Source organism: Fukomys damarensis, unplaced genomic scaffold (assembly GCF_012274545.1).
Source record: "Fukomys damarensis isolate Sample0158 unplaced genomic scaffold, DMR_v1.0_HiC HiC_scaffold_31, whole genome shotgun sequence".
NCBI lineage: Eukaryota > Metazoa > Chordata > Mammalia > Rodentia > Bathyergidae > Fukomys > Fukomys damarensis.
The window spans coordinates 2,995,430-3,008,347 of NW_022900943.1; the positions used below are offsets into that span (position 1 = coordinate 2,995,430).

General features: G+C 44.4%; 1 protein-coding gene across 2 annotated transcripts in view; it reads right to left on the minus strand.

Annotated features, from left to right (window-relative positions):
- Sh3gl2 (SH3 domain containing GRB2 like 2, endophilin A1) overlaps positions 1-12,918 on the minus strand; it is a 156,682-nt gene that overhangs the window by 116,579 nt on the left and 27,185 nt on the right. The window lies entirely within an intron of this gene.

The window sequence follows — 12,918 nt, forward strand, 5'->3', positions numbered from 1 at the left end:
AAGAGGCGTGGGTTTGGTACACGCACACACTCACTGGCACACAGACACACAGTCACGAAAGGAGAGAGAAGACAACATTCATACTTCATAAGCAAAAAAGCCATTCAGATTGGAAAATAATACACATTCTCATTTCCTGGATAATTTTATTTTTGTCCAAAGGTATATACTCATTCTATTTTTGAAAGGAATTAATTTTTTTTAACTTGAGAAAAGAAAGCTTTCAAAACACCACCAACAGAAATATTTGTCACCCTTATGAACCTGTTCCCACCCCACACAGACAGAAACAAGCCATGCCCACAGTATGATGGATAGGTTCATGCTAGAATCTTTTGCTCAATTCCATACCCCCACTCCCAGCATACCCAGGAAAGGCTCCTGTGTGAACACAGATTACATGATTCTGATGCCTCATAGAACTCCACTGTATGAAAGGCCCAATGTTTGACTACAATACAGCAATGAATTGTACACATCTCTTTTTACCTACATCTCCAATTATCCTATTTATAAACTCCAAGAAGTGCCTTAACCAAAGGGAATGTACATCCTGACACATATCACTTAGCTGCCGGACATCCAGTGCCCTTTGTCACCAAACCTTTGCCAAGACTGGGTTCTGTTCACTTTATATTTACTTGTGCATGATAAATCCTAAATCCCATTAATCATTTCAACCATCTTTCATATGCTTTTGCTAACCAATGGTTCCTCATTTCTATGTAGCAAACATCACTCATTTTTATCCTATGGCCCCTGCACCTTAAGTGATGTTCAGAAAGCATTTCTCCAGCTCAAGAGAACATATATTTTCCCTTTACTTCTTTATAATAGTTTCCAGCCACCTGGAATTAGCTTTCGTGTAAGGGGAGATAAAAGGATTCATTGTTATTCCCAAAATGAATAGTTCCCTGTGCACTCATTATTACTAAACAATCTGTTTCATACTGATTTGAAATAATGCCTTTATTGTTTACTACGCGACCAAAATATGCTTGTACTATTAGTACTGAACTTCAGCCTTGTTCCACTGAGTAGGTAAGTGAGTGACATATTAAATGGTCCATTTAAAGTCTACTCCAGCATCTACTGCCAGTGTCAAATTCTGCCTTTATTGTTAACAAATGATTGTGTTGCTTTGAATGAGGCTCTTAACTTCTCTGTGCCTTACTTTTCATACACATGAAATGACATAATGGCACCCATTATAGTTAACTGTGGTGTCAACTAGAATAAAAAAATACCCAGCTGTTTGGTTTAGCATAGTTCTAGCTGTGTCTGAATGAAGTTACGGCTTGTATCTAGATGTCCCTCCAAAGCCTCATGCACCCATAGTTGGGGCTTTTTTTGGAGGTGGATGCATCTAAGGTGTGTGATCCTGGGACTAAGGGTGTGTGGAAACTACGCTGATTTAGCATAACTGGGTGTGGATAACAGAAGCCCACACTGATGTGGGTGGCTCCAATCAACAGGCTTGTAGCCTGGATGGAATACAACAGGGAAAAGTAGGAGGCAGGCTGCTGACACATGATGCTGCTGCCTCCTGTCTGTCCCTCTGCCGTGGCATTTGACTTTGGAGCCAGCCAACTATGGACTAAAACCTCTATAACCTGTGAGCCAAAGTAAAACTTTCCCTCCTTTAACTAGCAGGTGTCAGGTATATTGTCTCAGAAAGGAAAAAAACGAGACAGAAAGATAGACAATCTTATATGAAATCTGTTTGTCTAGTGAACAGTGACTGATACAGCACCTACAGTCTGTCACTGTATCGCTTGAAAGTGTGAAAATCATGTATGAGTTACTTACGATCATCCTCCAAAGTAAGAGATTTGATCCCTGTCTTTGGGAATCTAGAGATCACTGACAGACATTTAATCGAATGGCCACAGAATTAACACACACTCACAAACCATGCGAAGACCCAATCTGCAACCAGCAAAGCAAAATGGAATTTTAAAAGCTAGCATTTTTTCCTTATATGGTCTTCACTGAGAGAGAGAATGTTACAAATCATATCATATAATTGTATTCATTCAACAGGAACATTCAGAAGGGCTCTTCGTCTGCAAGGCTGCCCTCTCCAAACTTAAATGTGCAGCTTTCTCGGGGACTATCATCTCTTCCTTACGTGAAAACAGAGCATTCTGCTCATATTTAGAATAACAGCTGTTAAGAGCTTCCCCCAGCTCCTGATAAACATCCTTACCCTTTTCTAAATACTGAAAAGAACATGCTCTTTCTCCACCTCCTCAGGTTTTGTCTAAGAGTCCACTAGCACTGCTGACTGTGGCACTAAAGATAAATCTAACTATATATTTATGGGCCGGGGGTTTAGTTCGGTGGTGACGCTGCCTACCTCGCAAGCACATGGTCCCGAATTTGATCCCCGGTACCAAAAACAAAAAAATACACATATTTACAAGATTAGTCTCCCACACTGCACTGCCAGCTTCACAAGGGCAGGGGATGAATATTTTATTCACCTCTCTATAGTCAGAAATTAGTGTAAAGCCCATCAGGTAACTGATTTAGCACCTCCTATTTTAAGACAGATGAATGACGAGAGGATGGTAAATTAGTCCTAAATCAGGATGCAGAGGCAGCACACACCAGGGAGGCCCCTACTGCTCCCTACTAGGGTTCTGGTCTGTGTAACCAGATGCCGTTCAAAGGCCGTAAGCAGGGAAGCGGTGAGCACATACCTACCTGGCTTGGCTAGAAGTGGAGAACGGAGAACAGTCAAGAGGATGGAAATACGGAGGGAGAACTCCTGTAAAGCAGCAACGGGCCAGGCTAGGTCGGTGGGTGAAGCTGAGCGTGGACTCTAGGCCACTTAAACAGTGCTTCAGACACTGAAATTACCGTAAGTGCCAGTAATTCGCACAGACAGGCTCGGCATCAGAAAAGGATATTCTACTTTATTGTGAGGGATAACCTTAATATAAATTGTGAGCCTGTATAAAACAGAAATGAGCCACTGAACCTGCAGAGTGAAATGGGAGTGTAGCCTGAAATGGTCTGTGCTCCACACAGGAATCCCAGTTCTGAGGAATGTCCCTCGTCCAAAGAACATCGCCAACCATATATTAAAAACTGCTCCTGTGCAGAGCGCGCACCGACCGCACAACACGGCTCACTCAAAACCACAAAGCACAGCAGCCAAATGCCGTCACGCTGCCACCTCATACACCCACAGCACCGTGGTTTACTGCCCCTAAGAACATAAACAAGAAGCAAATACTGTGGACCTTCTCTCCCTCGGTGTCACATGGAAAACTGTTTGAATACTTACTTCCCAGCCTCATTACCCTGAAAACTAAGAGCGCGTATGAAGTTCTTCCTAATGTGTCTGTGAGTGGCGTTTGGGTGGGAGAGGAAACTCGACGCCCTCGGCGTGTGCAGCCTTCTGGAAGTGCCAGCGGACAGGCGAGTGGACTGATGCCTCCGCGCTCCAGCCCCGAGAGCCTGCTGGCTGTAAGAAGAATGGATACGATGTCTCTAGACCCCAACCTATCTTTTATCTTTTGTTTTATTAAAAAACTGTGAGCAAGTCACTCAGCCTCTTTTCCTATGGGCTAAATGGCTAACTATGGATATACCTAAAAGTGCTACAGCTGTAAATTAACTACATATGTTAAGATATCGTTCCATGCCAACAAAGAGAGAAAAGTTAATGTAAGTTTCCTGTTTGAGATAAATGTCAGAGAAGCGTGCATAGCAGTAGTTATTGAAGTGTCAAATCCTGACGGATTATTTGACACATTAAGTGAGGAAGTTTAATCCTCAGAAACAGAACTGCACACCTCTTTCCAGTCCATGCGCATATCACAGATCAAGACAGATTTTATGATTCCAACAATTTTATGACTCCTGGGTAGCCAGGAATAAGAGGAGACTAAAACTGATATAATTATGAACCCATCTTGCATAAAGAGAGCTTCTAAATCAAAATCATGTAGAAAGTAGATCATTAAAACATTTTAATAACGGGCTTAAAAACTCTTAAACAGACTAACACCTCCTCTTGCCTTAGTAATGAGAGAACCACCCAGCTCACGCTCCGGGATGAAGGAGCCATCTAAGCACACAGTGTAGAATCTGCAGGTAACAACATTCCACGGTGCTACCTCTGCTGTAATTCTTAACCACTCTGATAGAGTGGAGATTTTAAACCTTAAATTTTACTTTAAAGGTCAAAGGACCAAAACTTGAAGTTTTATAACAAATAAAGTCATCAGGTTAGTAAAGGCTTCCAAGATTACTATGCAGCAAAAACAATTTTTAAAAACAGAATCCCCAATTCTGTTTCTCAACCTACATGGTAAACCTGGCTCCGGAAATCTTAAATGATTCCAGAGAAGTTGGCAAAGTAAGATTCATGCCAGAAATCACTTCACAGACTGTCTCGTGGCTCGGAGCACCTCCCACTGCAGCTATGGTAAATGCCAGCGAGGGATGTAGGCAAACCGTCCGCAAAGGCACACGGTGCCCAGAAACAGGCACTCCCGGTGTCCCATGTGAGGCTGAAGTCACTGAAATGAGGCCCATCTCACCCCCAAGGTTGTGGCAGTGGTTTTTTCTATCTGTTCTACAGAGTTTTGTTTGAGGCACAGAGAAAACAGTACTGTTTTTCCATTCCCAGCTTCCTACACATTGTATTTTCTGTCCTCAAAGAGAGCCCAGTAAGGGCTACAAATAATCTACATTCAAGTTCAAAGGAGACCACAGAGAACACGCAGATCTTCCGAGCAGGCTTCTCAGTGGAGAAGCCAGAAGTTGCAGATGCCCAGGAGGCTGCCGGTCCAAGGGTGAGAGAACAAGGCAGGGCAGCGCACACCGCCTCACCTGGACAGGTGACAGACGCGCTCCTCTATACCTTGTACATCGTGGCCTCCCTCACTCCCTCTGGGCAAAGCACACAGTCCATGGCACCACACTGTTTTCCCTGGGGTAAGGCTGGGGCTCTGGGGTAGTTCATGGTAAGGAAAAGATCAAAATTACTCAAATCTGAAGACACAGAAAGCACAAGGGTCACACCACAATAAGTCGTGTCACAGAGCACAGGGGCACATGTCACAAGGGCATCCTGCCACAGAGCTGTAGTCACCCCTGCTGCTTTGAGTTTGAGCATGCCACAACAGTCTGTGATCCTCACCAATTGATGGGCAGCTCTGGGTTGACACCTGTCCTGGTGACATTCCAGGGTTCAGCATGTCTGTGTTGACACCCCCTTCTGCAAGGACAAAAGTAGCCGCACAGTGAAAAGCCAACCACTCTGCCCTCTGGTAAAGGTTTCTGGAGAACTGCAGCAGTAACTCAAAAGTTTTCTTCACAGTATCTCCATTCCAACAAGCTAACAGGCTACTCAGAAAATACTTAGCAGTGCCACTGTTTAAAACTGATCAGGACGCACAAAATAAACTTGTGACTTATCAAGGGAAAACATCTAAATGGAAAAACCTAAGCACTGTAAGAAAAACTATAAAATATAAAATATATCTAAGAGGGGAAGGCGATTAAAAAAAAAGAATTAAGATGTATTATGTATTATGTACCAACTCACCACCAGGAATGTAATCATTACACGCTGCAAACATGAATGAATAAAAGAATTGAAAAAAGAAGATAAAAATGAGGAAAGAAAATGTATTTAAGAAGTCGTACAGAATATCAAACCTTATTTAATAATGATGATTGATTCAGGAACCCAAACTTTATACCTGTATATGTTCATGTCATATTTGCTTAGACATGTATATAAACACACATACACACTTCTAAGCACATACATAAACTAATGTGCTACACCAAAATCTACTGAAGTACGTCCAGCATCATAACCAAAGCCCACCTCGACATTCTGAGCAAACTGGCTTCACACTTGGAGACCATACTGTGGCAATGCTACAAATTCCAACCAAAGAGACATAAAGAAAAGTGATTTTTTTCTGCTGTCGCATAACAAATTACCACAAATTCATCAGCTTAAAACAATACCCATTTATTAGCTCACAGCTCTACAAATCAGAAACCTGTGCCAGCTCAGCTGAGCCCCACATTCTGAGTCTCACAGGGCCCAAAGAAGGTTAGCCGCGCGGGCACCCGCTGAGGCTCCGGAGAAGCACCCTTTCACTCAGGCCCTGGGCAGAATCCAGCGTTTTACGCCTGTGGGTCTAGGTCCCCACTTCCCTTGCCGGCTTCTCTCTGCACCTCCAAGCGGCTGCTTTCCTTCTCACCAGGCCCCGTCCACCTTCCAGGCAGCAGCGGTGTGGCCAGGCACGCTCGTACTGTGCCTCCAATCTCCCTCGCTTCCCCTTCTGCTATCAGCCAGGAAAACTCCCTGCCTTCAGACGGTGCACACAATCACGCGATCTCCCTTCTGCCACAGAAACGAGTAACATCAGCAGTGACATCTTTCCCTGTCAAAGGTCACACCCACTCAGAAGTCAGGGACTGTAAAAGAGTGAGTCACTGTGGGTCATGTGTCCTCCCGCCTATGCAGTCCTCACCGCCTTCCCAACACATGCTTCCACTTTGGCAACCTCGAAAACCGTGAGTTACAAGACTGAAGGACCCATCCAGTGACCTCCTGGGTCCCTGAAACAAGTCATAGGAGACAAGAATAAAGAGGGCCTCGAGCAACAAGAGGACCTTGCCGGGAGGACCTTCCTGTAACAGAAACGCAGACTGTAACGAAGTTGTGCAACGTGTAGAATAACAGCAAAGTCTACTAGTCAGAAATGAGGTCCAAAGAGAATTTTTAGAAGCGTGAAGGCAGCTCCTCTATGCTGAAGCACACCGTACGCATCTTGGCCAGGGAGAAGGGAGAGGAGCAGAGGGACTTCACTTCGCATGTGGAATCTGGAAGCTGTACAACATGTAAGATGTTATTTCCCGAAGCACCAGACATCAGCCGATGATTTAGTATCCTGTGAAAATGCTGTGCTGATGGTCTGGGAGAAGACAGTGGCTAGGTTTCACCACCACGAAATTTTAAACAGCAACCACCCTTCCTTAGGCTTTATCACACAAGAGACCATTTCAATCCCTTTAAGCAATGGAGCTCCCAAAATGATTAGGGAAACAAAGAAAATCTAAACCAAAAAAAAAAAAAAATTCAAAATGTATTACAAAATTTTCAAACTTCCTATTCTGTCTCTCCCGGCCTCAACATCCCCACCCGTGTATGTGTGAGTGCCCACCACAGTGAGTGTGAGCACAGTGTGGTAAAGGTGGCCCTTCCGCCCATGCCACCCTCTCTGCCTCCCCTGATCTAGTAACAACCCTGCTGATGAAATCACCGCCTCTTTTCTTGTGCACCCCCATGGCCCCAGTAAAGGCACTTCAGTACCAGTCTTCCTTCACGCTGTCAGCCACCCACATGCTCAGCTGAGCCCACTCCTGATGCTCTCCAGTACACAGTGATCCTGTCTCCCGGAGAGTTCTCCTGAGCTTATCTTGCATCCCCTCTTATGGCAACACCTGATTGCCCATCTCATAAAATAGCACAGAATAAGGGCACAAAGTATTCAAAGAAAAAGGAAAAAAATTAAGCAATAAACAGTAGATCGAGGAAAGCCACTGACTTCTTACTCACCCAATGTCATGTCTGTTTGGCCTTAGATTCTCCCCCCTGAGAAGTCCCACCAGGAATTCACTTTCAGCTCAGAGAAGCCCTCAGACATCGCCTCTTTGCCCAGTGTTGTAGTCAGATCTAAGATGTCCCCCAACGCTCATGTCTATGGAGGGTCATGGGGTCCCATTCTCACCAACAGATTCATCCCTGATGAGCTCAGCAGCTGAAGATGCTGTTTCAGGGGGCCCAGCTGGAGGGTGTCCCTGGGGCATGACCTGGAAAGGTACACTGTCTTCCTGTCCCTGGCTCCTCCCACCCTCTCTGCTTCCTGGCTGCTACAGGAGGAGCAGCTGCTCTCCACCCAAGACCTCCCACTATGCTGTTTCCCTGCCTTCGAGCCAGTCAACCATGGCAAAAACCAGAAGTCAAAAACAATGCTCTCCTCCTTTAAATTGAGGTGTTTGTGCCAGTGGCTGGAAAGTAACTAAGACACCCCACCCTTGACATTCATTTGTCTATTTCTACTTCCTCAAGCAACCACTGGGAAGAAAGCTCTAGGGCTGCCTGACGACCTCGGATCTGCAGGCAGCCCATGTGGTCAACAGAATGGGATGTGTTCCGTGAGACTCAGGCGCACCACTGAGTGTGAAGTCCTTCCTTGCCTCCAAACGACACCTGTCCTGGAAACATTCACCATTTCCTCACCAAGCCCTGCCATTTCCAATGATACCTCTAAGTAACTTGGAAGATCCTTAAATTTCTCCAACTATGTTGAAACCAAAATTCAAGAAACTCAGTCTAAACTTTAAGGAATAACTGTGGGGAAATAGTTTACAAAAAATTTAACCATCAACAGAAAAAACTTCCAGAAGAACCTCAGTCTCCAGGGAAATTATTTTCTGTGGCTGGTTTCCTTTCACACACAGGGCTGCTGTCCAGTGCACTGGTGAGGCAGAGCTCATTAACGACTTTTCCACGTGATTTGAGTGGTCCTTACCACACCGGCAGGGGTGCTGGTGCGGATTATTTAACTCTGACAACACTGAAGAGGTTTCTCATATTCACCCCTAAAATTAGTTCAGAGAAGGCTGCATTTTGCTCCGACAGCCTCCAGCCCAGCCGCAGAACGCCTGCTGTGTTGCTACGGGAACCATCCTGGCTGGCTGTGGCCTTGGTGGTGTGTGCCTGTGGGCCTAGCCCGCCAGAGGCCAAGGCAGTATCAAAAGTCTGAACAATTCACCAACTTAGCGAGACTCAGTCTCACAAATTTTTAAAAATGTAAAGGTGACTGGGATGTAGCTCAACCTGAAGGCTCTGGGTTCAATTCCTAGTAGCACACACATGAGCACGCGTGCACACGCACGCACACACACACACACACACACACACTTCTCTCTGACAGTACAGTCAATGCCTTGTACTGCATCTGCTTCGTGGTGCGAGGCCAAGTATTAGGAATTCCTCCAACAAGCTGGTGAGAGAGTACAGACCCACTGCATCAGAAAAAAAGTAAATGTAAAATATAGCATGTAGTTTAGAAAATTACAGGTCCCCCGTAGTCTACTGACAAACGGTCCGGCCGTAGGAAGCCTGTGTCGAGCAAGGAGCTCTGTTGAGGATTTTAAAGCAGCAGAGACCTTACTACACAAATCAAGCAATTAAGGCACTGATAATTTGATGCAGGTAAAGCCATAACTAATGATATGTCTAATTAAATATCTCCATAAATATAATGTTTCACCAAATCAACACATGAACAGATTCATATAACATCCTCCTGAGCAAAGGATCTATGAGAAATACAGGATTTTACATGTCATGAAAGCATGAAGAAATTAGTTAAAACAAATTTAATTAGAATACTTAAGTGTGATAGTAAGCACATACAAGACCATACCAGAGTACGCAGTCTACCCGAATGACTTCCCAGACTGCAGAATTACAAGCCAAATTCAACCTCTCTATAAACTGCTCAGGTACTTGGTTACAGAAATAGAAAATGGTCAAGATAACCTAAGCGTACTTCTGTCTGAATTTCGGCTACTATCACAAAGTGCTTTAGGCGGCATAATTTACAAATAAAAGACATTATTTCAGACTGGACCCTCAGGACCCAAGAACAAGGCACCAATAGATTTTGTGTTGAGAGCAGGCTTGCTCTGTTCACAGGTGGCAGGCGTCTTGCTATGAGATCGTCGCATGGCAGAAAGGAGCCAGGCTTCTCCCTTCAGACCTTTGTGAGAGCACTAATGCCTTTCCTGAGGGCAGAGTCCTCAGGACTTAATCACCTCACCCTAATATCTCCTTCGCAATAAAGTTTCCATGTATAAACCAGGTGTGGAGACAATTTAGACCATAGCAATATTTCTACCAAATTCATTTAAAAAGTTATCTTTCATTCAATACAATAGAAAGTTATTATATTATTTACAGACTAACTTGTCATTCTAAATGTTGATTTAAATACAGTATTTCAGAAGACTGTGGTGAATCCTTTTATGCTAAAAATGACTGTCAGGATTGAACTGTGCCCCCGAAATGTCTATGCTGTGTCCACACTGCAGCACCTCAGTCTGAGACTTTATTTGGAAATAAGGGCACTGCAGACATAATTCCTGAAGTTAAAATGAGGTCACACCAGAGTAGGTCCGGCCCCTGGTTCAAATGACTGGGGTCCTTATCAAACATGGGAAACTGGACGGCCACACACAAGCACACTGCCATGGGATCCCGAGGCAGGAGTGAAGCGATGTGTCCAAACGCCACAAAGGGCAGAGGCTGGCAGTAAAGCTCCAGAGTGAGAAATGAGGCATGGAGCAGACACTATCGGCGCTTTCAGAGGAGGCAGGCCCTGCTAACACCTTGGTCTACGACTTCAAGCCTCTCTGGCTCAAGAAGTGGGAGACACACATTTCTGCACTCTGCTACAGACGCTCTGGAAACAAAGCTAACGGAGTGGCCAAGTACACTCACTGTGCAACCAGCGTCACAGGTTGTTAGGAGGTAAAATGACATCCACATCAGTCAGATGTGTGACAAAGTCAAGGTTTTGTAAAGGGCAGATTTCATAAAAAAATACATATATACATATATATATATATATATGTATATATATATATAAAAATATATAAATTAGAAACAGCTATTTTTACCTAAGCTGCTCTAAGTTTAAAGCAAGCGAAAAAATGTGAGATTACTCTTGACAAAATGAAATCTCAACATGAGCAAAATTCACCAGAATTAGAGTAATGCTTGCACATTTTGCCTTAGTTTACAGGAAAAACAAACTTTCAATTATAAGTTAAGAGTTATGTCTTTATAAGCAATTAAATACACTGAATTATCATGATCTTCTATTTTAACATATTTGCATGCTGAAAGAATTTTTCTTCTCTACTAAATTTTACTTGCATTTTCATCTTGAAATGGCAATGATACTAAAATAATTTCAGCAACAAGGTAGAAATAATTCTAATTTAAGACAACAGTTAGGACACATCTTAGGAAAAAACTCCAAATTACTGGAACACTAAAGGTGTACTTCTTATTTATACATAGCACCTCTAAAAGGACAGAAACCCCAATTCAGTAGAAAGGAAAAATGCTGGCCTCTCAAAAATACCATAATAATTCTAGGTCTAAAGTTTCATCTGTAGATAAAATCAGGTGCATGAACCTGTATGGGGAAAATTGCTGCAAAAGTGAGATATGACTATTTCCCTAACATCTCTGCCGCAGGCAAACATTAACACTGGCTTTACACACCCTCCAAAGTACACATGCACAGAAAAGGTAACCTTCGCCCTAAGTTTCCCACGACTGTGTTCCACTAAATTCTGGATGAAAACTGTGCTGTGTCACCTTCGAACTAAAAAGAAGAAAATGGCTGTGATGGAGCATCTGGATTCCACGTGAGAATGCAATCTTATCACAGGCCCAGCGCCGCCAAAAGGAGGCTGCCAGAAAATGTCAGTAGAGAAAACTTTGCACAAACACGTTAATATGAAGTTCACTGAGACATCATGAGATTAACACAAGTTGCCTCTGGCCTGCACAATGACCACAGGTGCTCCAGGGGGAGACCGTGAGCTTCCAGACATTTAGGGTGAACTGCTGTAGCGGGACACTCTTTCGGCAGACTGTGAGAAGTTCCTCCGTACCGCAATTCAAATTCTTTATTACAGGAATTAACTGAAATGGAGCCATAACTATTTGGTACACTGACAAAGATAAAAAGTCGGGCTTTGATAGTTTCCTCACGTCTTATGATGCTTTTGGTGTACAGGGCAGTATTCTCAACTGATAAAACTAACCATAATGTTAATCACTACTGTTTAAGTCCTCACATCGACCCTCGGAGAATGAGCACGATCTTCATGTCAGCAGGGACCGATTCGGGGTAGCTCGCTCAAGGTCAGAGACAGCAGAGGGGGCCTCGGATCTCAGCGTGCCCATTCCAAACCCACGGCTCCTGGTGGCCTGGGTGGGGTATGGTGTTGCTGAATTCAGGGCTGAGGCCTGGGCTAAAGAAGGTACCTGAACTTTTCTTTAAAAAGGTGAGTGACATCCGAGAAATCTTGCCGAGAAGTCCTGCGGCAGCGCACACTTTGTTTTGTAAAATGGAAAGAACTTGAAGGAGTCAAGTTATCAAGAGCGAATCAACAGTGCACTTACGTTTACAGCATTTCTAGCAGAAAGGGCACAGAAAGCCCCAATTAGAAAAGCAAAAACACACTAAGGGGCACTTTTGCTAAAATAGCTTTTCTGATTTCCTCACTTAATAGGTATAACTAACTCTTACAAGGCACGTCTGGGGTGAGTGCGACCACAGGCAGGCACGCGGACACGCGCGACACGCACAACCTCGGCTGCATCCGTCACCCTGACCTGACCAAGGCCCTAGAAAACCCACGCTCGCCTCCTCCGAACGCAGCCTCCGGGAGGTACCGGACCCCCGAGAATCAGGAGAAAGCTCACCCATCGGAAAGCGGGCCTGTGAAAGGCACTTGTAATACTTAAAGGTAAATCAACACGAGCTGTTGGAGAGGAGTGAAAACTGGTAATCCCACACATTACGTAAGAAATAGGTCACGTCCTAGGTGTTCCCTCACTCTCCCCTTTGGAGCCAGGCCCACTGAGGTTTAAAGCATTAGAGTCCGAATTAACTTCTTAACGTCACTTCATGGAGGAAAATGGGCACATCTAAGGGGTAAAAATAAAACATCGAATATGCATGGCGATTTTTCAGTTTCCAACAAACTGGCTCTGCAGGGCAGCGAGCCCCGGGATGCGGAGACCGCAGACTGCGTCCGCAGCCGGCAACCGAGACTGGTCAAGGG